General features: G+C 38.7%; 1 protein-coding gene and 1 non-coding gene across 2 annotated transcripts in view; one reads left to right on the forward strand and one right to left on the reverse strand.

Annotated features, from left to right (window-relative positions):
• The window catches only part of CHL1 (cell adhesion molecule L1 like), a 219,151-nt gene that overhangs the window by 111,249 nt on the left and 80,054 nt on the right, over window positions 1-27,848 (reverse strand). Inside the window, exon 3 of the mRNA XM_061128058.1 lies at window positions 4,752-4,897. The gene's annotated coding sequence lies outside the window, so the exon portion shown is untranslated. The remainder of the gene's footprint in view (window positions 1-4,751; window positions 4,898-27,848) is intronic.
• Window positions 18,410-18,512, forward strand: LOC133046316 (U6 spliceosomal RNA). The gene has a single exon (XR_009690457.1). It is a non-coding gene; the product is annotated as a U6 spliceosomal RNA (small nuclear RNA).

Consider the following 27,848-nt stretch of genomic DNA (forward strand, 5'->3'; position numbering starts at 1 on the left):
GGGCAACTGAACAACAACAGGCTTAAACAGCAGATCTGCCATTCAAATTCTTTCCCTTCACCAAGAGGCCACCCCTCAGAAATAAAAACAGTGATCCAGTCAAATCTCTGGTTAAACATGTAGTGACAGACTTCCTGGCAAGTAAGTTAATAGCATTGACTAGTGAGAGCCCTTGTCTATGAAGTGACTGTCTTTAGCACTGCCTATGGTAAAACTTCCCTGGTGGTTCAGGCAGTAAAGCGTCTGCCTGCAATACAGGAGACCTGGGTTTGATCCCTGGGTTGGGAAGATCCCCTGGAGAAGGAAATGGCAACCCACTCCAGTACTCTAGCCTGGAAAATCCCAAGGATGGAGGAGCCCGGTAGGCTATAGTCCATGGGGTCGCAAAGAGTCAGACACGACCGAGTGACTTCACTTCACTTCATGGTAAAACAACCCAGAATCTAACATTAGTGGGACATAGTCTATTGAAAAAAGCTATATTATATGAACATAAAATGCAGATTTCTATGATCTAAATATTGCTTTGCAGAAGTAATGAAAATAGCACACATCACTTAGAGACCCCCTACATGAAACTGGGCCCCATGCATGCTCGGAAGCAGCATGAGAGCACTTTAGAACTTCAGAGGTCAAGTACCTCTCCCTCAAGAAATGACGGAGGTGCAGGAAGAAGTCCTTGACCTCCAGTGACGTTCCCAAGTCCTTTCTTCCTGCCTCAGAGCAATCAAGGGGTCCAGTTTTACAAAAGGTTTCACCTGTGCCCTAGGACTATCTGTACCCTTAAAATTATTAGTCACAAGAAAGAAGTCCTGGAACATGTCACAGTGTGGATAAGTCTTGAAACTTTCATGCTAAGTGAAAACAGTCAAATACAATAACCATATATTGTATGGTTATTGTATAATCCCACTCACATGATATGTCCAAAATATTTAAATTCAGAGACAGAAAGTAGATTCCTGATTGCCAGGGGCCAGGTAAGGGAGGAATGGGGAGTGACTATTAACAACTACAAAGTTTCTTTTTGTGGAGATGAAAATGTTCTGGAATTAGAGCTGATTCCTGATCATTGCACAACTCTGAATAAATTAAAAACCATTAAATTGCACACTTCAAAGAATAGAGTGTGTGATATGTGAATTAGAGCTCCAGAAAGCTGTTTTTTTCCTTCTAAGAAGTAACAAATATATAAAAATGTTAAAAAAAAATATTAGTCAAGCTATATTGGGTCAGATCTGTGATTATCTGTTTGTCCCTCTATATTATCTCAACCTCCAATAGGTTTATCTCCTAAAAGAACATATTTTTATGTCTATTGAGCATAATGGGACTGAAATTCTGAGACAGGTCTTACTGAATTTATCCAACCAACACACATATGCTGACATATTGTTTCATTCTGGGGAGTTATAAGCACAGAAAACAGTCAAGAAGTTTGGTTTTAAACACTTAGATGGAAAAAAATCCACTCAGGAGCCCATTAACATAATCACAGATGATTTTCAAGTGAGCCAGCTAATACACTACCTCTGCACCTTACAACTATGCAAGACCTACAGAGTTAGTTTATATTTGAAATTCAGCTCTAATCTGAAATTCAGTCTCATTCAGCTCCATAACCACTAGCCCACTGTGATGGTCCAGAAACATTTCCTGCATCAGAGTAAAAAATTCACAATATTAAAATCAATGTGGCTTCCTGTTGTTAACCAAGAGTCTGTTTCTTCAGCCCTGCAGAGATGAGGCAAGAACTAAGCTCTCTTTGAAGCTAACAAATGCTTAAGGTCAGATCATCTCCATGGGATACAAAGCAAACCCAGGGAGAAATAACAGCCAAATGGTATTTGAAATGTTCTGTCAGAACGAGGATTGCTATAATATACACCATTCATGCATGACTGGGAACAGTTTTGTTCTCTTTTCAGTTTCTGAAGTACTGTACAATTTAAAAATATAGTGTTCTATTTCCCATTGATTAAAAGTACCATTATTTGAGAACTGTCATTACATTGGTTCACATCATACTGAAAGGCACTTTACAAGTATGAAATCAATGTTACCCACAGTTCCCTAAGTATAATATGCCTAATAATGCTGAAATGTTCTACTCAGCAAAAAAGAGCAAATACAAAGATGATATCACTAGTTTTCTTAACCACAAATTATGTTCTTAGGACCTCTTCTCTCTTCCCCTATGTCAACCTTTAGTCCTTCTCTCTCATTATCTTTGTGTTTCTCCCTTATATTTCTCTCTCCATCCTCTAACTAGCTCTCTATGCTTGTCCTTTCATCTGGTACCTCTCCCATCTGTGCCCTCCTCACTTACTAACTTCAGGACTCCCCACACCTCTTTCTGTTCTTCCCCAATGCACATTTTCTCCTCCCCACACTTCCTATCATTCACCCTTCCCCCTTGACTTCACCATGCACTTTAGTGATGTCATTATGCATGTATATTTCAACCTAAAAAATGTTATGTACATTAGCTTAATTATTCTGCTCTAAAGTCTACAAGCCCCTCTTACACGGTTTTGTTGTTGTTGTTGTTCATATGATAAATAGCTACCATGGGTTGCATCCCACCTTTTCTTTTTTTTTAATTACTTCCCACCCATTTTGTGTCAGGTATGGGCTCATGGTCTAAGGTGGGGCATCCCCAAAATCTAACCTCCCCAGATCATTGTGATACGTGAATGTGTGACCCAAGTAGGTAATGAAAACAATAGCCCGCGAATGTCCAAAGCCTCTCTTCCTCCTCTGTGGTTATGAATTTATTAAAGCATGGGTCAAAAACAGTGATCATGGTAACAAATTCATGGGGAAAGTAATTTAAAGAAAAAAAATGAAACATAAACACAAAGAGAAATATAGACAGAAATAAGAGACATGAGAGCATTCGAGTCTTTGTACCAGTATCTGTGAGGCCAGATCCATCCATGTTTTCACAGAGTTTTCACATAGAAAATAATAAATTTCTTATATTAAGTAATGTGAGTTTGGGCTTCCCTGGTGGCTCCATGGTAAAGAATCCACCTGCCAATGCAGGAAACACGGCTTTGATCGCTGGGTTGGAAAGATCCGTGGAGAAGAAAATGGTAACTTACTCCTGTATTCTGGAAAATCCCATGGACAGAGGGGCTGATGGGCTACAGTCCATGGGTTCACAAAGAGTCAGACATGACTCAGTGACTAAACAAGAACAATGTTAGCTCAGTTTTTGCCACTTGCAATTTATCTGTAAAAATATGTAAATCTATATATTGGAGTATAGATCTGAATGCAGTGATAGGACATGTGTAATTTCCAGTTTGGAGAAAAACTAAGTAAGTATTCACCAAGTAATAAGTAAGTGCATAAAGAGTTGCTAAAATAAGAATTTCAGTTGCCAAGAGACTCTAGAAATATATTCCAAAGAATATGATAAAGCATAGCATTCACTAAGAAGGGGCCTAACCTCCTCATGACATCAAAGACAAAGATAGAGAGCTTGATGGAAATTAGAAATTATTTCTCTGGAATGACTTGGGCAGTGATTTCCATTTCCATTCTCCCCCAGGTAAGAAACATGCTATGACTCCATCTTCTAAACTCAAACCGAATGAGGAAGAATTAGAGTTGGCAGATGATTGTGCAAATAGACTTCCAGCCACCATTTAAAACCTAAGTCTCAATCAGAAGAACAGAGCATACCTCTTCACTAGATAAGCAGTCTGCCATTTGATAAACAGCAAGTGTGTGTGTGTGTGTGTGTGTGTGTGTGTGAGCACACACGTGCACACACACTCTCTCAAGTGTTTCCAACTCTTTGTGGCCCCATGAACTGTAGCACACCAATGTGTCTCTTGTATCGGCAGGCAGATTCTTTACCGCTAGTGCCACCTCCAACAGCAAATACTTACTAGTAAATACACAACTTTCCACGAATGAACACATACACACAGTAAATACAGAAGAAAGGCCACCATCACTGCTTTGCTTTACGGGCCTTTTTCATGTTCTTATCTAACTACTTTTAACTGACTTTATGTGCTCAGTCACAGCTGACTCTTTGCAACCCCATGGACTATAGCCCACCAGGCTACTCTGTCCCTGGAATTTTCCTGGCAAGAATACTGGATATCCAGAAGCAGAAAACTGATTTTTTTTTCCATTGTCTTAGAATAGAGCTAACACTTTCATTTATTTTTTATTCAGGAACTCTGGTAGAGATGGATGATTCAGAACAAAAGAAAAAAAAAAAAAAACTTCCTTTTGAAGGGGAGAATTTGCCAGCCCCAAATATGGCTCTCTAGAATAAGGATTATTTTAGGATGATTTTTTTTTCTTTTTTTTTATTTTATTTTATTTATTTTTTATTAGTTGGAGGCCAATCACTTCACAACATTTCAGTGGGTTTTGTCATACATTGATATGAATCAGCCACGGATTTACACGTCTTCCCCATCCCAATCCCCGCTCCCACCTCCCTCTCCACCCGATTCCTCTGGATCTTCCCAGTGCACCAGGCCAGAGCACTTGTCTCATGCATAGGATGATTATTTTTAAGAACTAGCAGATACAGGAAAAGTTCTGAAAACTGAGAAGTTACTCATCTGTGAGAGATGTTTACACTGTTTACACTTACGAGGCAAATCTCCATTTCTATGGGTGTCTCCCTCTCCATACCAGGAAGAGAAAGATGACTCTAAATCTCTAGAAACTATTATTCATCGAGAAGGCAATGATTTAAATAGACATGATAATCTTACCCTTGTTTACTATGATTTTTCTTGATAAACTTCCTTAATTGGCCTCCTCTCCTGCCACCAAATATCTTTCTTTTGTCTTTGATGAATAATGTTTTTCAGACGATCACTTGGGCCACTTTGGAGAGTTATTCAGTTTTCCTGGGTATCTGCCAAATATACAGGAAATATGTGTACTCGGGTGCTCAGTTGTGTCCAACTTTACAACCCCATGGACCATAGCCTGCCAGGCTCCTCAGTCCATGGGATTCTCCAGACAAAAACACTGGAGTGGGTTGCCATCTCCTCCTCCAGGGAATCTCCCCAACCCAGGGATCGAACCTGCATCGGTTGCATTGACAGGAGGTTCTTTACCAACTGCACCAGCTGGGAAGCCCATAGCTAGGTTACCAAAGCCTGAAAGAACCTTTTTTGTTCATGTACTCTTTGTCTTGCCTTTAAAACAGTTTCCTTTCTGTAGTATGTGGCTCTTCTCTATAGACTACACGGGATACTGCCTGATTCATGAATCATTCATTAAAGCCAAATAGATCTTTAAAATTTACTCAGTTGAATTTTCATGTTAAAAAGGAAGGAAGGAAAAAAAGTCAAAGCTTCATCTATCTTTATAGTATCATTTTAGTAAGCAGAATTACAATAAGAAACCTAAAATATCATAGAACAGCACTACAGTCTGGCACACAGTAAGCATCCCATAAATATCTATGAAATCAACAAAAAAGAATACATCTACGGCATCAACTCCCTCCCATTTAGACATATACGGTCATGCATTTCCACCATGAGTAGTTTGCAAGCTGAATTATGGCCAACTTCACTTCTAAAAGTCAAGATGTGTTCCATCCTGGAATGGGGTGAATTGAACTTATTAACTATTCTGCCTTTAGTTTCTATTTTGTGTACTATTATTAATATATTAAAAAGAAAGAAAGAGTATTCACATCCCTGCAGTATTACTTATATTAAGCATGATATGGAAACCACCTAAAGGTTCATCAAAGGATGAATGGATAAATGTTGTGTATGTATATCTATACACATACACACACACACACACACACATATACACACAATGCAGTATTCTTCAGCCCACAAAGAAATGAAATCTTGTTTTTTGTGACAACATAGATGGACCTCAAGAGAATAATGCTAAATGAAATAACTCAGATAGGAAAAGACAAATATTGTGTGGTCTCTCATGGGTGGAATCTTAAAAATAACAAGCTCATAGATACGGAGAATATGGGGAAATTGGTAAACTGTTTTTTTTGGGGGGGTTAAGTTTCAATACATTGATTTTTTAAAAAAATATTATTATTTAAATTTTTTATTTTAAACATACAGTAACAATAGTGAACATGAAAGAGAAAAAACAAAAGAAAACAGAAGAGGTTCTCTTAGATGCCAAATCTATCAGGAAGAATCTTGGTTTCAGTTGGTTTCGGTCACTGTTTCAGAGTATCAGTCAAAAAATATAATCCAAGTTTGCTTTTCTAAGCATATGTAGTTATGCAATATTACATGAGTAAGGTGAATTCCGATACATTTCTTTTTCTAATTGAAGTCAGTGGATTCAAAAATAACTTCCTGGATTCTACGCTTATTGTTAAAAATCATGTATTTCTCCTAACAACATTAGAATGCACAATGTAACACACACATGAATGATATATTCAATGATATCTTTTTTTTTTTAATTATTATTATTTTTTTTATCCAGTGGGTTTTGTCATACATTGATATGAATCAGCCATGGATTTACATGTATTCCCAATCCCGATCCCCCCTCCCTCTCCACCCGATTCCTCTGGGTCTTCCCAGTGCACCCCAATGTTCATCGCAGCACTGTTTATAATAGCCAGGACATGGAAGCAACCTAGATGCCCATCAGCAGATGAATGGATAAGGAAGCTGTGGTACATATACACCATGGAATATTACTCAGCCATTAAAAAGAATTCATTTGAACCAGTCCTAATGAGATGGATGAAGCTGGAGCCCCTTATACAGAGTGAAGTAAGCCAGAAAGATAAAGAACATTACAGCATACTGACACATGTATATGGAATTTAGAAAGGTGATAACGATAACCCTATATGCAGAACAGAAAAAGAGACACAGAAATACAGAACAGACTTTTGAACTTTGTGGGAGAATGTGAGGGTGGGATATTTCAAAAGAACAGCATGTATACTATCTATGGTGAAACAGATCACCAGCCCAGGTGGGATGCACGAGACAAGTGCTCCGGCCTGGTGCACTGGGAAGACTCAATGATATCTTCAAGCCAGAATCATCATTTGGAATCTTTGACAGGAGTGCATAGGAGAAAGATGAAGAGGATTGGCCAGTATCTCACACATGAGAGCATATCTTGCTTGACCTTTGATTTCTAAATAAACATCCAGTATTTACTGACTTATATTTTACATTTGCTACTTTTTCTTTCTTCAGAAAAACAGGGGGATGAGCCAGCCAGTTATATATCCATTTCTCTTCCAGCTAAAATGTTTCCAAGTTTCTACCTCAGCATTTCTAAATTTTAATAATCAATAGTTCATTATTTAAAGGCAATATTTGTTTTATAAACCAACCTATAGCACTATGCTGTACCTATATTTTTATATCCAAACAACCAATCAATAAATATTTATCAAGTTTTACCATACACCCATAAGTCAGGCTGATACAAATCATTAAAAAGCATTGGTATTTCATACCAAAATATCAATTTTTTTCCCCCAAGAAGATTTATCTCCTGGGGCATAGTGAATCAAACTTACTAATTATGTTCACTGCATTAATTTCTACTACGGTACTGTAGGCAATGCTTCTAATATAAAAATTTTGTATTTAGAAAAAATTATTTTAAAAGGATGTACTGAATCAATAACTTAAAGGGACGACTATTTCTGTAAGCAAAATAGCAATACGTAAGTACATTATGGTGACGGTTTAGTGGCTAAGTTGTGTCCAATTCTTTGTGACCCCATGCACTACAGGCCACCAGGCTCCTCTGTCCATGGGATTTTCCAGGCACAAATACTGGAGTCGGTTGCCATTTCCTTCTCCAGGGGATATTGCCGAGCCAGTGATTGAACCTGGCTCTCCTGCACTGCAAGCGGATTCCTTATGGACTGAGCCACCAGGGAAGCCCAAGTATACAGTGAAGTGAAGTGAAGTCACTCAGTCGTGTCCAACTCTTTGCGACCCCATGGAATGTAGCCCACCAGGCTCCTCCGCCCATGGGACTCTCCAGGCAAGAGTACTAGAGTGGGCTGCCATTTCCTTCTCCAAGTATACAGTAGAGGCAAGCAAAACTTTGTAATTAAATAAGTACACATATCACCACCCCTCAGCGCCTAAAATTATTAGCACCCATTCAAGCAACCTTTTCCCTGTCTGCAGAAACAATACAAGAATTTACAGTCCTGACTTAAAAGCATCTTTAATGAAAATGGTATGTCTGTGGCATAGGTAGGTTTATGAGACTTAACATAGAGTCAGTATTTAGGGATTTTGAATTTGTAAGAAACACCTTTCTCACTTCCAGAGCTTGTACACAGCTAAAAATGCAATAAAGAGTTACATACAAATAGCAGGTTTAACATTTATGAAAAATGCAAGATGAATCATCATGAGCCTTTCTCCTGTGTTTAACAACTGATATTAACATAACAACTTTTATTCAAAGCTAAGTATATAAGTCCTGCCTCAGAAGGACTATTTCCAAACATGCAAAGGCTTCATAAGCCCAGGTGCAAGAGACAATTTTCCTGCTGTGACATTCAACAGGACCAGCACAGTCAGCAGGATGGTAGGAATCCTTCTGCAGACATGTGTTAACCAAAGCTACTGGATTGGTAACTGGTCCAAGGCTCATTACACTGGTTAACAATCATTTTGAAAAAGCATTGGTCAAACCCTTCTGAGGCAGCCAATGCAAATACAAAGCAGTCATCATTTCAAAAAAGAAACAAGAGGTGTCCTTTAAAAATCTCAAATTTGCAGAAGAATGATTAATTGAAAATATCAATATTCAAAAAATGTCTTACTTGACAGCATAAGTAAACAAATTACATATTCTATAAGTTTGTATCAGTGGCCTTAAATACAGTTATAAGAAAGCCAAGTGGACGGCCAGAACGATAGGGCCATCTTTCCAATGCAAGAATATTTAATTTCTTCTGAGGAAGAAAATAAAAAAATGAAACCAAATTCAGCATGAAGAAAATTACACAGCTTATTTGTTCAATTTGTAAGGAGCTCAAAAATAAAGAGATGCAGGCAGAATATATTTTAAAAAACCAGAGAAGCAGAATTAGGCTGATGTGTATGACACCATTATAAGTTTACATTTACATTTTCAGGGGATTTGTTTTTGTTCAGTCGCTCAGTCATGCCTGACTCTTTGTGACCCCATGGACTGCAGCACGCCAGGCATCCCTGTCCTTCCTTCACCATCTCCCAGAGCTTGCTCAAACTCAAGTCCATTGAGCCGGTGATGCCATCCAACCATCTCATCCTCTGTCATCCCCTTCTCCTCCTGCCTTCAATCTTTCCCAGCATCAGGGTCCTTTCCAATGAGTCAGCTCTTCGCGTCAGGTCGCCAAAGTTCTGGAGTTTCAGCATCAGTCCTTCCAGTGAATATTCACGGTTGATTTCCTTTAGGATGGACTCATTTGATCTCCTTGCAGTCCAAAGGACTCTCAAGAGTCTTTTCCAACACCACAGTTTGAAAACATCAATTCTTTATCGCTCAGCCTTCTTTATGGTCCAACTCTTGCATCCATACATGACTACTGGAAAAACCATTGCTTTGACTATATGGACCTCTGTCAGCAAAGTTATGTCTTTGCTTTTTAATATGCTGTCTAGGTTGGTCATAGCTTTTCTTTCAAGGAGCAAACCTCTTTTAATTTCATGGTTGCAGTCACCATCTGCAGTGATTTCAGAGCCCAAGAAAATAAAGTCTGTCACTGTTTCCATTGTTTCCCCATCTATTTGCCCTGAATTGATGGGACCAGATATCATAATCTCTGTTTTTTGAATGTTGAGTTTTAAGCCAACTTTTGGGCTTCCCTGCTAGCTCAGCTGGTAAAGAATCCACCTGTTAATTCAGGAGACCTGGATTCAATTCCTGGGTTGGGAAGATCCTCTGGAGAAGGGATAGCTACCCACTCCAGTATTCTTGGGCTTCTCTGGTGGCTCAGACGGTAAAGAATCTGCCTACAATGAGAGACTTGGGTTTGATCCCTGGTTTGGGATGGATCCTCTGGAGGAGGGCATGGCAACCCACTCCAGTATTCTTGTGTGGAGAATCCCCATGGACAGGGGAGCCTGGTGGGCTACAGTCCATGGGGTTGCGAAGAGTTGGACACGACTGAATGACTAAGCACAGCACAGCATACTCCAGAAATAGGGCTATGTGTTGGGAAGGAAAAAGTGATGAACACATGGCTCCTTCCAAAATTCTCTTATCTAGGATGGCGAGTTAGAATTTGTCACTCAATTAAGCAAAAAAAGAACCAAGAGACGGAAATACTAAACCAAAGTATTTCAGGGGCTCATTAAATGACTAAGGGAACTAATTTTTTCCTTTTCTAACCTAACAAGCATATGCAGGTGGCCCCCATTATTGGCAGACTCTATCTGCAAATTAACATACTTACTAAAATTTATCTGTAGCCCTCAAATCAACACAGTACTTTTGCAGTCATTCACAAACATATACAAAGCATGAAAAGATTGGAGTTGCTTGATACATTTGTTTCTAGCTGCCTTGAATGAGTTGCTCTGCCTTCTTGTTGCAGTTTTCATACTGGAGTGTCGTTTCCACAGTCTATTTAGTTTTTCCTATTTTTATACCTTTTGTTTTTGGCCTTTTTTGTTGTATTGTTGTTGTGCCATGCAGCTTGCTTGCTGGATCTTAGTTTTCCAACTAAGGATTGAACTCGTGTCCTCGGCAGTGAAAGCAGAGTCCTAACCACTGGACTACTAGGGAACTACCTCATTTTCATGCTTTCACTATATAAAATGGTTCACTATTTAAAAGCGTGGGGCTTCCCAAGTGGACTGGTGGTAACGAACCCACCTGCAATCCAGGTGGTATAGGAGACTCCAGTTCACTCCCTGGGTCGAGAAGATACCCTGGTGGAGGAAATGCCAACCCATTCCAGTATCCTTGCCTAGAGAATCCTATGGACAGAGGAGTCTGGAGGGCTACAGTCCAGAGGATCACAAAGACTCAGACATAGCTGAAGTGTCCGAGTATGTATTTGTAAGTGTACTGTCTACCAATCCTAAATTCAAAAAGGCTGTGATAAGCTTTTCAGGGAAAACAGATGTATTAGGTAAGTTTCATTTAGGAATAAGTTACAGTGATGTTGACCTGAGATCAATGTTAATAAATAAACTGTATATTCTAATAAATAGCAAGGGAATTACAGAAAAACATCTACTACTGCTTCATTGACTGTGCTAAAGTCTTTCACTATGTGGACCAAAACAAACTGTGGAAAATTCTTAAAGAGATGCGAATACCAGACCACCTTACCTGCCTCCTGAGAAAATTGTATGAGAAGTTAAGAAGCAACAATTAGAGCCAGACGTTGAACAAATGACTGGCTCAAAATTGGGAAAGGAGTACATCAAGTACATTGTCACCCTGCTTATTTAATTTACATGCAGAGTACATCATGCAAAATGCCAAGCTCAGTGAATCACAAGCTGGAATCAAGATTGCTGGGAGAAATATCAACAACCTCAGATATGCAGAAAGTGAAGAGGAACTATAGAGCTTCTTGATGATGGTGAAAGAAGAGAGTGAAAAATTTGGTTTAAAATACTCATTCAAAAAAATTAAGATCATGGCACCCGGTCCCATCACTTACTGGCAAATAGATGGGGAAACAATGGAAACAGTGAAAGATCTTATTTTCTTGGGCTCCAAAATCACTGCAGACAGCGAGTGTAGCCATGAAATTAAAAAATGCTTGCTCCTTGGAAGGACAAACCTACGCAGCATATTAAAAAGCAGAGCATCACTTTGCTGACAAAACTGCTTGTAGTCAAAGCTATGGTTTTTCCAGTGGTCATGTATAAATGTGAGCCTTGGACCATAAAGAAGGCTGAGTGCCAAAGAACTGATGCTTCTGAATTGTGGTTCTTGAGAAGGCTCCTGAGAGTCCCTTGGACAGGAGATCCAAGGAGCAAGGAGATCAAACTAGTCAATCCTAAAGGAAATCAAACCTGAATATTCATTGGAAGGACTGATGCTGAAGCTCCAATACTCTGGCCACCTGATTTGAAGACCATCTCATTGGAAAAAACCCTGATGCTGGGAAAGATTGAGGGCAAAAGGAGAAGGGGGTGGGTAGGGGAGGATGAAATGGTCATATAGCATCACGAACTCAATGGACATGAATCTGAGCAGACTCCGGGAGACAGTCAAGGACAGGAGAGCCTAGCGTGCTGCAGGCTATGGGGTCACAAAGAGTCGGACATGATTTAGTGACTGAACAACAACAAGGTCTTTGAACAGAAACATACATACAGCAAAGTTATGCATTGATTAGTTAATGAAAATTTTGTAATCAGAAGCTCTAAGAAACCTAACCCTGTGGTTCCCCTTAGGAACAATGGTTCATATTCACTCAGTATTTGTGGCAACTTTATAGAATGTAACTACCTTAAATAATTAAAATCAGTTGTAAATGTTACTGTTTTAGTTAGATTTTTATACCATCTCTCATATTTGATTTAGTTTCAGAATAATCCTAATCCATAATGAAAGATTAAACCAAAAAATCCAAGGACCAAGTAACCTATTTTCCATGATTTCATTCATGGTACTAACTATACCAAGTTTTCGTATTTTTAGGTAAAAAGAAATGAACTTTGCAGCAGTGAATTTTTAATCTCCAAAGTATCACATAAACACATGTTTTACAAAACTCCTTAAATGAAAAAAATGTTTCAGACCACAAAATTAATGCAAAATAAATGATGCCTGCACATGTGTGTGTGTATGTATATATGTGTGTGTGTGTGTGTGTGTGTGTGTGTGTGTGTGTGTGTGTGTGTGTGTGTGTATAGAGAGAGAGAGAGAGAGGGAGAGAGAGAGAGAGACCTGAATTCTAGACTTTCAGTTCACATATTTCCCCTAGATTGCACTTCAGTATCATTCGATCTGTGTCACAACGAAAGAGAGACTGATTAAAGGTAGTCAAAAGCATGGAACAGGGAAATGAAATAAGGAATAGGGAAATGCCTCTCTATTTCACAATTGAGCTTATCCCCAGCTCTTTTTAATAACCTGTCTTCTCCATATGAAGATGGTGTTCATGGTCCTGTTGATTAAAAAAAAAAAACTTAAAGGGACATCCCTATGAACAAAACCTGACACACAGAAAATGCAAAGATGGAAGACAACCCCCTCCTTCCCCCACTGCCTGGCGCCCACATGCCATTTGTCGGGAAAATGGTGAGAGCCTTGACCAGTCGAGGTGGAGGGTGGGCAGGAAACGGCTCACATCTCCGACATGGTCCCCTCTGGTGACAAACAGCATTTGTGAATCAGCAGCCCAGGGGTCAGGGTAAAATCTGTGGCAATGGAACTAGGCCAAAAAATAGACTCAGAGGAACACTACATCTGTAACCTTGACCTCATTAGCAGTAAACTGTAACCAATTGCTAATTACCTTATGGCTATATTGTAAACTGATAATGTGTGTATGTAAATTGTGTATGTTTGTATATAAATCGTGTATGTGTGTAAACTTGGACACCCTTGGTATGTGTTTGGCACCTGAAATTTGAAAGGATTTAATACAATTTAAGTTAGGGAGACAAGATACTAGATTAACCCACTCCCTCTAATGGAAAACAAGGGTTAAATCTTAAAGTAGTGATGAAGTTTCTGGTGGGAAATATACTAACTGTACAAAGCATATTGACTTAGTCGCCTTAATTTAGCTTTGTTCTATCCTGTACTCTGGAGAAGAGGTAATTCAATCAGAGTCAAAGTAAAATGAAGCTAGATAAATGATATCAGTAAAATACAAGATATCATGTTTTTCTACAAGAACAGAACTTTTTAATTTATCTGGCATTTGGAGGCACATCACAATAAAAGGGTGCTGTAAGTAAATTAAATAATTTCTTATTAAACCCAATTAGTTTCATGCATTGAAAATATTACCAAAAAGATTAATTATGTCAAATTAGAGAGTAGCACTTATAATCTCTACAGAAGAAACTTTAGAACAGATTCTAGATTACAGAGTGGTCTCCCTCTTCTTCCCCAAAGCAGAGTTTTATTGTAACAAATAATTACAAAGCCACATGCTTTTTTTAATATTTCTGTTCAAGTTTATGTAAGAGAAGGTAATAAGATAATCCAAGATATAAATCTGCCAAGTGGGAAATATGGTTTGAAGGAAAAGCAAATATCTTTAACCCCTAACAGAAGACTCTTGAGAGTCCCTTGGACTGCAAGGAGATCCAACCAGTCCACTCTAAAGGTCAGTCCTGAGTGTTCATTGGAAGGACTGATGTTGAAGCTGAAACTCCAATAATTTGGCCACCTGATGCAAAGAGCTGACTCATTTGAAAAGACCCTGATGCTGGGAAAGATTGAAGGCGGGAGGAGAAGGGGACAACAGAGGATGAGATGGTTAGACGGCATCACCAACTCAATGGACATGAGTTTGGGTAAACTCCGGGAGTTGGTGATGGACAGGAAGGCCTGGTGTGCTGCAGTCCATGGGGTCGCAGAGTCAGACACAACTGGGTGACTGACCTGAAATGAACATATTGAGTGTCTATGAGTGCTAGGCACAGAGCTTGCATCCAGAGATACAATGATAACCAAGACAGATTTGATCACTGATCTATTAGAATTTATATTTTAATGATGGCAAAAAGAAACATATATGGAAATAATGGTCATGGTAAGTGCCATGCAAGAGACAAACTGGGTGATATAACTGAGATGAGTGGGCATGGACATCTTAGGGGGCTTAAAGGAGCTCTCCCTTGGGATATTTATCTTGGAACCAGAATTCTGAAAAGGAGGGTAATGAGTTTTACGAATTATGTTCATTGTGAATTTCGCTCATGGGTTGCTCATTATTATAATTATGTTCAATTATAAAAGTGCAAGGAGAAAAACTTGCCAGAGCGAAACATAATGAGGGAAGCTAAACAAAAAACATCACAAATCTGAAAACACCACTTCCTCTCCTGGCAACCTCTTTTCTTCCCTACCTCAAGGGCCAATGCAGAGTCACACAGGTTCATAGTTAACAGTGACCACAAAAGCAAGGGGAAAAAAATTCCAGGGTTTCTGTTGTTCCTGTTGTTGTCACTTCTGCAGGAAATTGCTAATAATGAAGCTATTATTTACTAAGTCTTGGTTATGTTATATGCATGCTATTATGTATAACACTTCATTTAATCCTCACAAATCAAGAAGGTAAGTGTTATAACTTCATTTTGCAGTTCAGTAAACTAGCATAGAGTCTAAATAATTTGTCTATGATTACACAGCTGTGGAGGAGTCGGGTTGTACTCTGAAGCACAGTTGGACCTGTCAGACTGTGATTTTTAAGTACTAGGGTAGAAAGTAAAATTAAGGGAAGAATTGAAATGATTATCTTCTCTCTCGCTTTCCTTTATTCATCCAGTCATGTTCCCACCGGCTATACTGAATTTTGTACTCAATTACTTAATTGCAGTATAAAAATAGACTTTGGAGTCTCTGGCGACACAACTTTTACATGCCAATGATACTTATAGAGAAAACAGTGGGAGGGACTTCAGATTTCTCTGAAATGCCCAAAATTACCCAGCTGTAACCATATCTTCCTCAAATAAGAACTATCTTGTCGTTTGCAAAGAATTCCACATTTCCTCAAGATGTTTGGCAGCTGCAGTTTTGACTTGATTTAGCATTTAGTATAAAAGGTAAAGATGTGGTAATGAACTCATTATTCTAATTAATATTTCAATCATGCCTGCAAACAACCTTCTACTTCCAATAGACAAACCTGTTTCTAAAAGGCAAGTATACCCTAAAAGATTTATCAAGGATTTTTCTTCAAACAGGAAATAGGACCATAAAAATCAGACTACATTATTGTGACTGGTCAAAGAATGACAACAGATTCTACAATATTTTAGACTTAATTTCATTTTCTCCACCAATGGAATTATAAATGGATCCACATACAGGTCCACAGTTTTCTATTACCACAAGTACACATAATTATCTAAAATACAATCAACTTATTCAGTTATGCCTATTTTAAAATGGGTATCTCAGTACAAGCCAAATTTAAAGAAAAATCAGGGAGGGGCTAACGAAGTTAGAAGCCATTCAAGGTAAGTATTATTTTGTGCTTTCTTATAAATCTATCAGACCAGGATTTTCTTTTAGCAGTTTTCTCTAGTCACCCCTATCTCCCCAGTTATATACAATAACATGAACTCAGAAACTGTATTTATCATGTTCTCTGAATAATTTCCAGCTGTTGTCACAGGATGCTTTAAAATCTGAATATCTCCCATTTGCTTTTTAATGGTCCAGTGTTCACGGCATTGCTATGAGAGTGACTATCTTTACACTGGTAGGGCTACACAGTTTCATTTAGAAATGAGCCAGACTTCAGTTCATTTGGAACAGTGTATAAAAATTTCCATACAAACATTCTAGTGTTGTTCACACGTATATGTAAGTCAACATGCCAGCAAATGATTGTCTCTTTACACTCCTAACATAAACCTTGTGTGGATAGAAATAAGTCAACATGAATGAATAATTCATTCACATCTTTGCTTTGCTGTCCTGTACTACTCAGGTCTCACATTAAATGCCACGTCAGAATCCTTCTTAGTTCACTAATCTAATGTAACCCCGTCATTCTCTCACAACCTTCTGCTTTGATCCACAGAACACTTAGCAGCAATACCTTTTGTTTAGACATTTTTTTTTTCCTGGTTCTAACCAAAGCCACCAAGTGCCATATGAACAGAGACTTATATTTCACTCATGCATCCCCAGTACTTGGCAAAGTACTTGGCACATACAAGGTAACCAATAAATGCTTGTGGAGTGATATGTGAGTGGATGAACCAATGTGTGAGAGAATGTAAACCTGAGAAACACAGAAATCCATTCATGCATCCAAATAAATATCCCATCTTTTTGATGCACATTCCCTAAGCCCATGGCTTAATCCTTAAAGCATTTTGCCACCTTCACACCCTGGCCTCTAGAGGGCACCAGACTCACCCTAAGTGGGTTAGTTGCTCCGTGCTACATCGCTTCAGTTGTGTCCAACTCTTGGCAACCCCATGGACTGTAGCCCACCAGGCTCCTGTCCATGGGATTCTCCAGGTAAGAATCCTGGAATGGGTTTCCATTCCCTTCTCCAGCAGATCTTTCCGACCCAGGGATCGAAGCTGAGTCTCCTGCATTGCAGGTGGATTCCTTACCCTCTGAGCCACCAGGGAAGACCCCCATCTTTAGGCATTGTTAAATACTGATTTTAAAGAACATGTATATTATGATGAAAGAAATAATGTCTTTTATTGGTTCTCACCTGAGTGGTTCTCACCTGAGTGGAGAGGGGGGAGGACATGTCAAAATATCTGAAGGTGTTTTGACTTATCACAACTGGCAGGGTAGTACTGGCATCTCCTGGAAGGCTAGGGATGCTGATGCTAAGCATCCAACATTGCAGGAGATAGACCCCTACAGAAAAGAATTACCCAGTCCCAAATGCTAAGAATGACAATGCTGTACACCACTCTCTATTCCTTGTAAGGATTCAACATGACACATATTTGTTAGATAACTACCATATGCTAGTATCAAACTGAATTCCTATGAACAAACAGACATATTATAGATGAATTACAAGTGGATTGATTAATAGATAGTTGACTTACTAGATGGATGGATGAAGGGGTATAGATGGGTGAATGGATACTTTATTAACATATATGCATAGATAAGTCAAACTACAGCAGTCATAATGCTCTATGTAGGAGTAAAATAAACCACATGGAATTGCTAATTTCAGGACATTTAAATTATTGTTCTTCATCTTACTGCATCTCCACAGAACTTGTTCTTTTTAACAGTAAAATACTGGACTGAATAGAAAGCTACTCATGAATTTGGGGAGAGACTGTATAGTCATTTTGGCCTTAAATGGTAATGATATTTGTGGATAGATTGGCTGTAAGTGAGAACAAATTACCAGATTTTAGTTAAGTGCCTCATGAAATAAATATAATAATGCCTTCTTCAAATCAAAGACATGTGTCTCTTTCCCAAAAGTGAGAATCATTGTGATAAGTGAGAAATCCAATAACTATGTAGATAGAATCGCTCTGCATATGAGGAGGTATCAAACTGAAATCTAGGAAAAGAGTGTGAGTGGACGCTTTTTGAAAACAGAGGCTCAAATAGTGGGGATTGTGCTTAGATCCCTGAACAGAAAATAAATTTTTTTTCCCTGGAGGTCCTACATTTTTACATAGCATAGCCCATAGATCAGACTGTAAGTAGCAAAGGCAGGATTTATGAGAAAACAGGAAGCAGAAGTAGCTTCCACCAAGTCTCCCTCATTCCCACTGTAGTATGCTGGGATCCATAGTGTATACTTTGGAAGCACACAAATTAAAACAACACAGAGATTACCATGGCCCCTGTATATAGATAACATGCAAATTTATGAAGTTTTCCATGTTTTACAGTGGGATGACATATTCAAAGTGCTAATGGTCAACCAAAACGTTTAAGTCACTCAAAACAATTCTGCAAAACTGAGGAGAAATTAAGACGTTCCCAGGTTAACAAAAACTGATTTGTTGCTAGCTTATCTGTCCTACAAGAAATATTACTGACTCCTTCAAACTGAAGTGAAACGACACTAGATGTTGGCTTGAATTTACACAAGGAAATAAAGAACACCAGTAAAGAAAATATGTTACACACTGTATGTATTTTTGTAAACTTTTTTCTCTTGATGAAAAGATAATGGCATAAAACAATAATTATAAAACTGTACTGATGAGCTTACACTGTATAAAGATGTAATTTGTATGACAATAACAGCACAGAGAAGAGGAACTCAAGATGGATTAAAGACTGGAGTGTAACGCCAGAGACTATAAAACTCTCAGAGGAAAATATCGGTAGAACTCTCTATGACAAATTGCAGCAGAATTTTTTTTGACCCGACTTTCTAGAGTAATGAAAATAACAACAAAGATTAACAAGAGGGATCTAATTAAATTTAAAAGCTTTTTCACAGCAAAGAAAACCATAAACTAGACGAAAAGACAACTTTCAGGACGAGAGAAAATATTTGCAACTGACAAAAGATCAATCTCCAAAATAAGCAAACATCTCATGCAGTCCGATACCAAAAAAATAAACAAGAGGGGAATTCATTGGTGTTTCAGTGGTAAAGAATCTGCCTGCCAATGCAGCAGACACAGGTTCAATTATTGATACCAAAGATCCCACCACTACTAGAGAGTAGCCCCTGCTAGCCACGTCTAGAGAGAAGCTCATGCAATAACAAAGAAGCAGCATAAGCAAAAGTAAATATGTTTTAAAAAATTAAAAAATGGGCAGAAGACCTAAATAGGTATTTCTCCAAAGAAGACATACAGATAGCGAGCAAACACAAGAAAAGATGCTCAATATCATTAACTGCGAGAGAAATGCAAATAAAAAACACAATAAGGTATCACCTTACACCTGTCAGAATTGTCATCATTAAAAATCTACAAACAATAAATGCTAGAGAGGGTGTGGAGGAAAGGGAACCCTCTTGCAAGGTCAGAGGGAACATAAATTGATACAGCCACTGTTCTTCATTCTGAAGAACAGAATGGAGGTTACTTAAAAAACTTAAAATAGAACTACCATTATGACCCAGCAGTCCCACCACTGGGCATAAACCGAGAGAAAACCATAGATCAAAAAGACGCATGAACCACAATGTTCCATGCAGCATTATTTAACAAGAGCAGGACACTGAAGAAACCTAAATGCCCATCAACAGAAGAATGGATAAAAACAATGTGTACACATATACAATGGAACATTACTCAGCTATAAAAAGGAACAAAATTGGTCATTTGTGACATGTGGATGGACCTAGACTATCATACAGAGTGAAATTAATCAGAAAGAGAAAAACAATTGTTGCATATTAAAAATAAGTATAGATTTAAAATACTGCATATTAAACATTTAAAAAAACCAAATATGGCATATGTGGAATCTTGGAAAATGATACAGATGATCTTATTTGAAAAGCAGAAATAGAGAATAAATGTTTAGACACCAGGGTGGAAGGGGGATAGGATAAATTGGGAGATTGGGATTGATATACACATACTATCACTACCACATATAAAATAGATAATTAATGAGAACCAACACCCAGTTGTGGATGTGACTGGTGATAAAAGCAAAGTCTGATGCTGTAAAGAGCAATATTGCATAGGAACCTGGAATGTTAGGTCCATGAATCAAGGCAAATTGGAAGCGGTCAAACTCTTGGAGGTTGCAAGAGTGAAAGTCGACATTTTAGGAGTCAGTGAACTAAAATGGACTGGAATGGGTGAATTTAACTTAGATGACCATTATATCTCTACTACTGCGGGCAAGAATCCCTTAGAAGAAATGGAGTAGCCATCACAGTTGACAAAAGAGTCTGAAATGCAGTACTTGGATGCAATCTCGAAAACAACAGAATGATTTCTATTAATTTCCAAGGCAAACCATTCAATATCACAACAATCCAAGTCTATGCCCCGACCAGTACTGCTGAAGAAGCTGAAGTTGAACGGTTCTATGAAGACCTAAAAGACCTTCTAGAACTAACACCCAAAAAAGATGTCCTTTTCATTATAGGGGACTTGAATGTAAAAGTAGGAAGTCAAGGAACACCTGGAGTAACAGGCAAATTTAGCTTTGGAGTACAGAATGCAGCAGGGCAAAGGCTAATAGAGTTTTGCAAAGAGTATGCACTTGTCATAGCAAACACCCTCTTCCAACAACACAAGAAAAGACTTTACACATGGACATCACCAGATGGTCAATACCAAAATCAGATTGATTATATTCTTTGAAGCCAAAGTCAGAGACGCTCTATATAGTCAACAAAAACAAGACTGGGAGCTGACCATGGCTCAGACCATGAAATCCTTATTGCCAAATTCAGACTTAAATTGAAGAAAGTAGGGAAAACCACTAGACCATTCAGGTAAGACCTAAATCAAATCCCTTACAATTATACAGTGGAAGTGAGAAATAGATTCAAGGGATTAGATCTTATGGACAGAGTGCCTGAAGAACTATGGACAGCAGTTCGTGACACTGTACAGGAGACAGGGATCAAGACCATCCCCAAGAAAAAGAAATACAAGAAAGCAAAATGATTGTCTGAGGAGGCCTTACAAATAGCTGTGAAAAGAAGAGAAGTGAAAAGCAAAGGAGAAAAGGAAAGATATACTCATTTGAATGCAGAGTTCCAAGGAATAGCAAGAAGAGATAAGAAAGCCTTCCTCAGCGATCAATGCAAAGAAATAGAGGAAAACAATAGAATGGGAAAGCCTAGAGATCTCTTCAAGAAAATGAGAGATACCAAGGGAACATTTCATGCAAAGATGGACACAATAAAGGATAGAAATGATATGGACCTATCAGAAGCAGAAGATATTAAAAAGAGGTGGTAAGAATACATGGAAGAATTACACAAAAAAGATCTTCATGACCCAGATAACCATGATGGTGTGATCACTCACCTACAGCCAGGCATCCTGGAATGTGAAGTCAAGTGGGCCTTAGGAAGCATCACTACAAACAAAGCAAGTGGAGGTGATGGAATTCCAGTTGAGCTATTTCAAATCCTAAAAGATGATGCAGTGAAAGTGCTGCACTCCATAAATCAGCAAATTTGGAAAACTCAGCAGTGGCCACAGAACTGGAAAACATCAGTTTTCATTCCAATCCCAAAGAAGGGCAGTGCCAAAGAATGCTCAAATTACTGCACAGTTGCACTCATCTCATACACTAGCAAAGTAATGCTCAAAATTCTCCAAGCCAGACTTCAAAAGTATGTGAACCATAAACTTCCAGATGTTCAAGCTGGTTTTAAAAAAGGCAGAGGAACCAGAGATCAAGTTGCCAACATCCGTTCGAAAAAGGAAGAGAGTTCCAAAAAAACATCTACTTCTTCTTTATTGATTACACCAAAGCCTGTGACTGTGTGGATCATGACAAACTGTGGGAAATTCTTAAAGAGATGGGAATGCCAGACCACCTGACCTGCCTCCTGAGAAATCTGTATGCAGGTCAAGAAGGAACAGTTAGAACTGGACATGGAACAGACCTGTTCCAAATTGGGAAAGAAGTACGTCAAGGCCGTATATTGTCACCCTGTTTATTTAACTTATATGCAGAGTACATCATGAGAAATGCTGGTCTGGATGAAACACAAGCTGGAATCAAGTTTGCAGAGAGAAATATCAATAACCTCAGATATGCAGATGACACCACCCTTATGGCAGAAAGTGAAGAAGAACTAAAGAACCTCTTGATGGAAGTGAAAAAGGAGAGTGAAAAAGTTGGCTTAAAGCTCAACATTCAGAAAACTAAGATCATGGCATCCAGTCCCATCACTTCATGGCAAATAGATGGGGAAACAGTGACAGACTTCATTTTTTGGGGGCCCCAAATCACTGCAGATGGTGACTGCAGCCATGGAATTAAAAGACACTTGCTCCTTGGAAGAAAAGTTATGACCAACCTTGACAGTATATTAAAAAGCAGAGGCATTACGTTGCCAACAAAGGTCCATCTCATCAAAGTTATGGTTTTTCCGGTAGTCATGTATGCATGTGAGAGTTGGACTATTAAGAAAGCTAAGTGCCTAAGAATTGATGTTTTTGAACTGTGGTGTTGGAGAAGACTCTTGAGAGTCCCTTGGACTGCAAGATCCAACCAGTCCATCCTGAAGGAGATCAGTCCTGAATATTCATCGGAAGGACTGATGCTGAAGCTGAAACACCAATCCTTGGGCCACCTGGTGCGAAGAACTGACTCATTGGAAAAGACCCTGATGCTGGGAAAGACTGAAGGCAGGAGGAGATGACAGAGGATGAGATGGTTGGATGGCAACAGCGATTCAATGGACATGAGTTTGAGTAAACTCCAGGAGTTGGTAGTGGACAGGGGGCCTGGCATGCTGCAGTCCATGGGGTCGCAAAGAATCGGCCACGACTGAGCCACTGATGTGAGCTGAACTGGGAACCTGCCGTCCAGCACATGAACTCTAGTCAGTGCTCTGTGGTGACCTTTATGGGAAGAAAATCTAAGAAACAGGGGATATACCTATACATGCAGGTGATTCACTTTGCTGTATAGTAGGAACCAACAATGTTATAAAGCAACTATACTCCATAAAAAATTAAAAAACAGAAAAAATAAAATATGGTACCACTTTTAAAAAAACATGAAAGAAGTAACAGGAATGCATCGGGATCTTTAATTCTTATTAAGTTAGTATTAATCCGGTAAGTTGTTTTAGGTCAGATGATAATTGTAATCCTCAAGGCAACCACTAAAAAAAATAAAATTTAAAATACAGAAAATAGAACAAGGGAAGTAAAATGGTACACTGCCAATTGTTTAACACAGAAGAAGTTACTAAGGGAGGAATAAAAACAAACAAAAAAAAATAGACATGTAGAAAAATAGCAAAATGCTAGATGTCAATTCTACTGTATCAGTAATTACATTAGATGTATATGGATTGAACACTAATTTCAAAGCAAAGATTGGCTAAAGAGTTTAAAGAACAATTTCCAACTATATGGTGTTCAGAAGTGCGTAACTTCAGATTCAAAGATGCTTATAGGCTGAAAGTAAAAGGAAAAATAAATACCTTGAAAAAAGTAACCAAAATAGATCTTAGGTGGCTATACTACCATTAGACAAAAGAGACTTTAAGGAAAACATGGTTACTTTAAAGAGAAAGAGGGAAATTTTTAACACAAGGCCAGCAAGTCAACCCAGCAGAAGATAAAACAATCATGAACATAAATGTACCTTAAACTATTCTCAAATATACAAGATCAAAAATGGATGAAATGAAGGGAGAAATAGAGAATTCAATAATAACAGCTGGAAATTTCAACACTTCATTTTCAATAATGGATAAAAGAACTAGGCAGAGGATAAATAAGGAAATTAAAGACCCAGAAGTTTCCATGGGCTTTTGTTTGAGGACACAGAAATGGCTGAACAGAAAACTACAGAGCCACTATAGCAAGATGGAATAGACCTATATATTCCTAAGACCTTTCCAGAGAAACAAAACCAACAAGATATGTATATGTGTGTATAGTTGTAGATATAGAAATTTATTTTGAGGAATTGGTTCACACAGTTGCAGGGTTTCTTCAGTCTAGTACGTGCAGACCAAACTAAGAGGCTGGACACTCAGGAAAAGAGTTGCACTTTTAGTCCACAGGAAGACTTGCTGGTGGACTTCCTTCTTGGCATTAGGTAAGGTAGACTCTATTCTGTAAAAAACCTTCAACTGACTGTATGAGGCCCACCCACAGCACAGAAGCCAATCAGCTTTACTCAGCGTCTCCAATTTAAACGCTAATCTAATCCAAAAAGACTTCCAGATGGCTCAGGAGTAAAGAATCCGCCTGCAATGCAGGAGATGTGGGTTTGATGCTTGTGTAGGGAAGATCCCCGGAGAAGAAAATGGCAACCCACTCCAGTATTCTTGTCTGGGAAATCCCATGGACAGAGCACCTGGTGGGTTACAGTCCATAGGGTTGTAAAGAGTCAGATGTGATTGAGTGACTGAGCATGTATGATACATCCGAAAAAATATCTTCACAGAAACACCTACAATAATGTTTGACCAAATATCTAGGCACTGTGCTTAGCCAAGTAGTCACATAAAATTAACTACTACAGGCTCCAATGATTAAATAGATAAGGTGGCTAAGTCTCAGAGGGGCCCAGCACCACATATGGCTGTTGGCAGAGCTGATGTCATCTTGCACCCTTACATTTTTTGGTGTTCTTCCATTGACCCTACCTAGGACTGTGCATACATGTGACTTCTGTTATCAAGGGCTTTGTAGGTAATAGATATGGTTTAATAATCATTAGGACCAGACAGCCTCTCTGCTGGTTAGTCCCATTAGTTCCCACATAATAATAACAATTTTCACTGACTATTCCCTCCATCCACAAAAAAAGCTATCCATTCAAAAATCTAGACTTAAGAATGCATGTCCTGTTTCCTCGCATCTATTCTTATACCCTAGGTCAACAATCAAATTGGCCCAGTGGCCCCGAGGCAGTGTGGAATGCAGCTGCCAATGCTTCCAGATCTTTGTCTGCCAATCCCACCCTGTGCCCAAATTACCCTGTAATAACTGAGGGCCTCATTGTTCAGTCTTACCATGCATGCCCAGTTTGGTGGGCACTTTTTGTTCCCAGTGTTCTCCAACACACCACTTAACAAGACTTAAGGCAGGCAATCAAAACCGAGGATTTCTGGTCCCTCGCAATGCAAAATAACCAGCAGAATCACAATTTACCAGCCTCATAATTTACAAGATGCTGGAATGTTGGTCATGACTGTGTGATTCAGATATTAAAAACTAGTCACGGGGCAGGTAAAAGCAAGGAAGGAACCAGAAGACATCAGGGCCACTCTTCTAAGATGGAACAGACCTGTATATCAGTAAGAGTTTTTCAGAGAAACAGAAGCAAAAAGATATGTATATAAGCATATAGTTGCATATATTTATTTTGAGAAACTGGTTCACATCGGGAGCTTGGAATGGCCATGTATACACTACTGCTATGATATGTAAAATAGACAACTAAGGAGAACATTCTGTATAGCTCAGGGAACTGTACTCAGGGCTCTGTGGTGTGAGCCCTTTAAATGCCAAGTAAATTCCCAGGCTCCTTGGCAATTTCTTGGGGAGTAGAAGTCTTAAAAGGACTAACTCCAAAATACCGAACAATTAATAAGGAGACTAAGTCACTCAAAACAATTAAGTTTTTACAACCTGAACACTACTGAAACGTTGGATGGATAATTCCCTGCTGTGGAAAGATGCCCTGTGCATTCTAGGATGTTGAGGAGAATCGTTGACATCTAAACCACAAGACCTAACACCCTTCCTCTTCTCCCAAATTGTGACAATCAGCCATCTCTCCAGACATTGTCAGATGCTCCCTGATGGGCAAAATCACTCCAGATGAGAACCACTAGGTTAGAGAAGGTGTTATTCTCAACTGGCCAACAGTTTTACACAAAGTGTGTGTATCTGTGTACGCGTGTGCATATGTCTACGCATCTGTGTACGTCTCTGTGTATACATCTCTGTGAAATCTCTGTGTGTATACATCTCTGTGTACATGTGTGCATCTTTGCAAATATGTGTGTGCATGCATGTATGAGGGATGGGGAGGAGGGGTACTAACTAATTGGTACTGTTAAGTCGCTAAGTCATGTCTGACTCTTTTGCAAGCCCATGGACTGTAGCCCACTAGGTTCCTCTGTCCATGGGATTCTCCAGGCAAGAATACTGGAGTGGGGTGCCATTTCCTTCTCCAGGGGATCTTCCTGACGCAGGGATCGAACCCACACCTCCTGCTTGACAGGCAGATTCTTTACCACTGAGCCACCTGGGAAGTCAACACTTGCTAACAGTTAACTACTAAAGCCAGGGAGAAGAAAGATTACCATGTATAACCCATGAGAAAACAGTATGTGTTAAACTAACCATCCAGCACCTGAAAGTTCTTGTAGTTCATTTCTTTATCCTTCACTGATCCCTCAAAGAAACAGTCATTTAGTTGACTATTTTATAGACATAGTTTAGACCACTTTATAGTTACAGTTCAGTCATTTATAGTCAAGGTGATGGTTTTTATTACCCTCTAACTCTAGCCTCTTGTGCTATCCTTGTATGCTTGCCTTTTGACAGATTAAAGTTGTGTATCTCAGATTCTGCTTGCATGCAGTAAATATACCAAAAGCAGTTTTATCAGTAATGAAAATACTATCAACATTTTATTTCTTATCTATTTTGGAGGTTCTCCAGTTTGCCATTAATGATAAAATGATTTGCCGCAAATTATTTTCTTAAGACTGATTTTGAATTTTCTAGATAAATTTTGTTAGAACACACTTTATGTACCATCCATGTCAATACAACATTCTCTTGAAAAAAAAACAACACTGCAAAATCTCCTATTCTTTTAAGTACAAACTGTCTTCACTGTTGCTGAAACTAAAATAAATATCTTAGTCTACCAGTAACATTTTGAAATCTATTTTAAAAATTTACCTTAATCCTGACTTAGTGAAGATATTCCACACACCCATATGTGTGGCATAGACCAGTATAGACCTATTGTCATTTCTCTTTTCTTTTTGTTTAGTGGAAATGATGATTTTATCCCAACCTGAGCATAATCAGCAGTTTAGAAAAAAATTGGACTATGTGGGAAAAAAAAAAAAAAAACACTGTCTCTTTATGCAATGGTTTTATACTCAGTAGGGAAAAAGAAAACCTGCTTGCCAAGTAAAGGCATTAACACATTTTCAAGGGACTCCTCAAGTTCAATTTTTTTCCCTTGGCTCAGCATTTCATTTTTACGGCATCTATTAATCAAGTCTAAGTAGCCTTAAGTCCCCAACCCCTACTTTTTCGCAACTGCTGTCTTCCTCTCTTTGTCTCTAGCAGTGTCTTCCTCTTTCTCTATTGTTTTACCTCAGCCCTTCACCCTACTCCTTCCATCATCCCAATTCACCATCATTTCAGCACAGCAGCCATCAATTTCCAAAACCATACAAGGACTAACATTTATACTTTCAAAGGGAATTCACTAAGTAATGAAGATTATTTAAGAAATGTCAGGAAAAAAATGGATCACTCCAGAATTTAGAGCAACCAGCCCCAACTGGAGTGGGAAAAATGGAAAAAAGATGACTGTTTATTGTATTTGAATATCAAAAC

This window comes from Dama dama, chromosome 24 (assembly GCF_033118175.1).
Source record: "Dama dama isolate Ldn47 chromosome 24, ASM3311817v1, whole genome shotgun sequence".
Classification (NCBI taxonomy): Eukaryota; Metazoa; Chordata; class Mammalia; order Artiodactyla; family Cervidae; genus Dama; species Dama dama.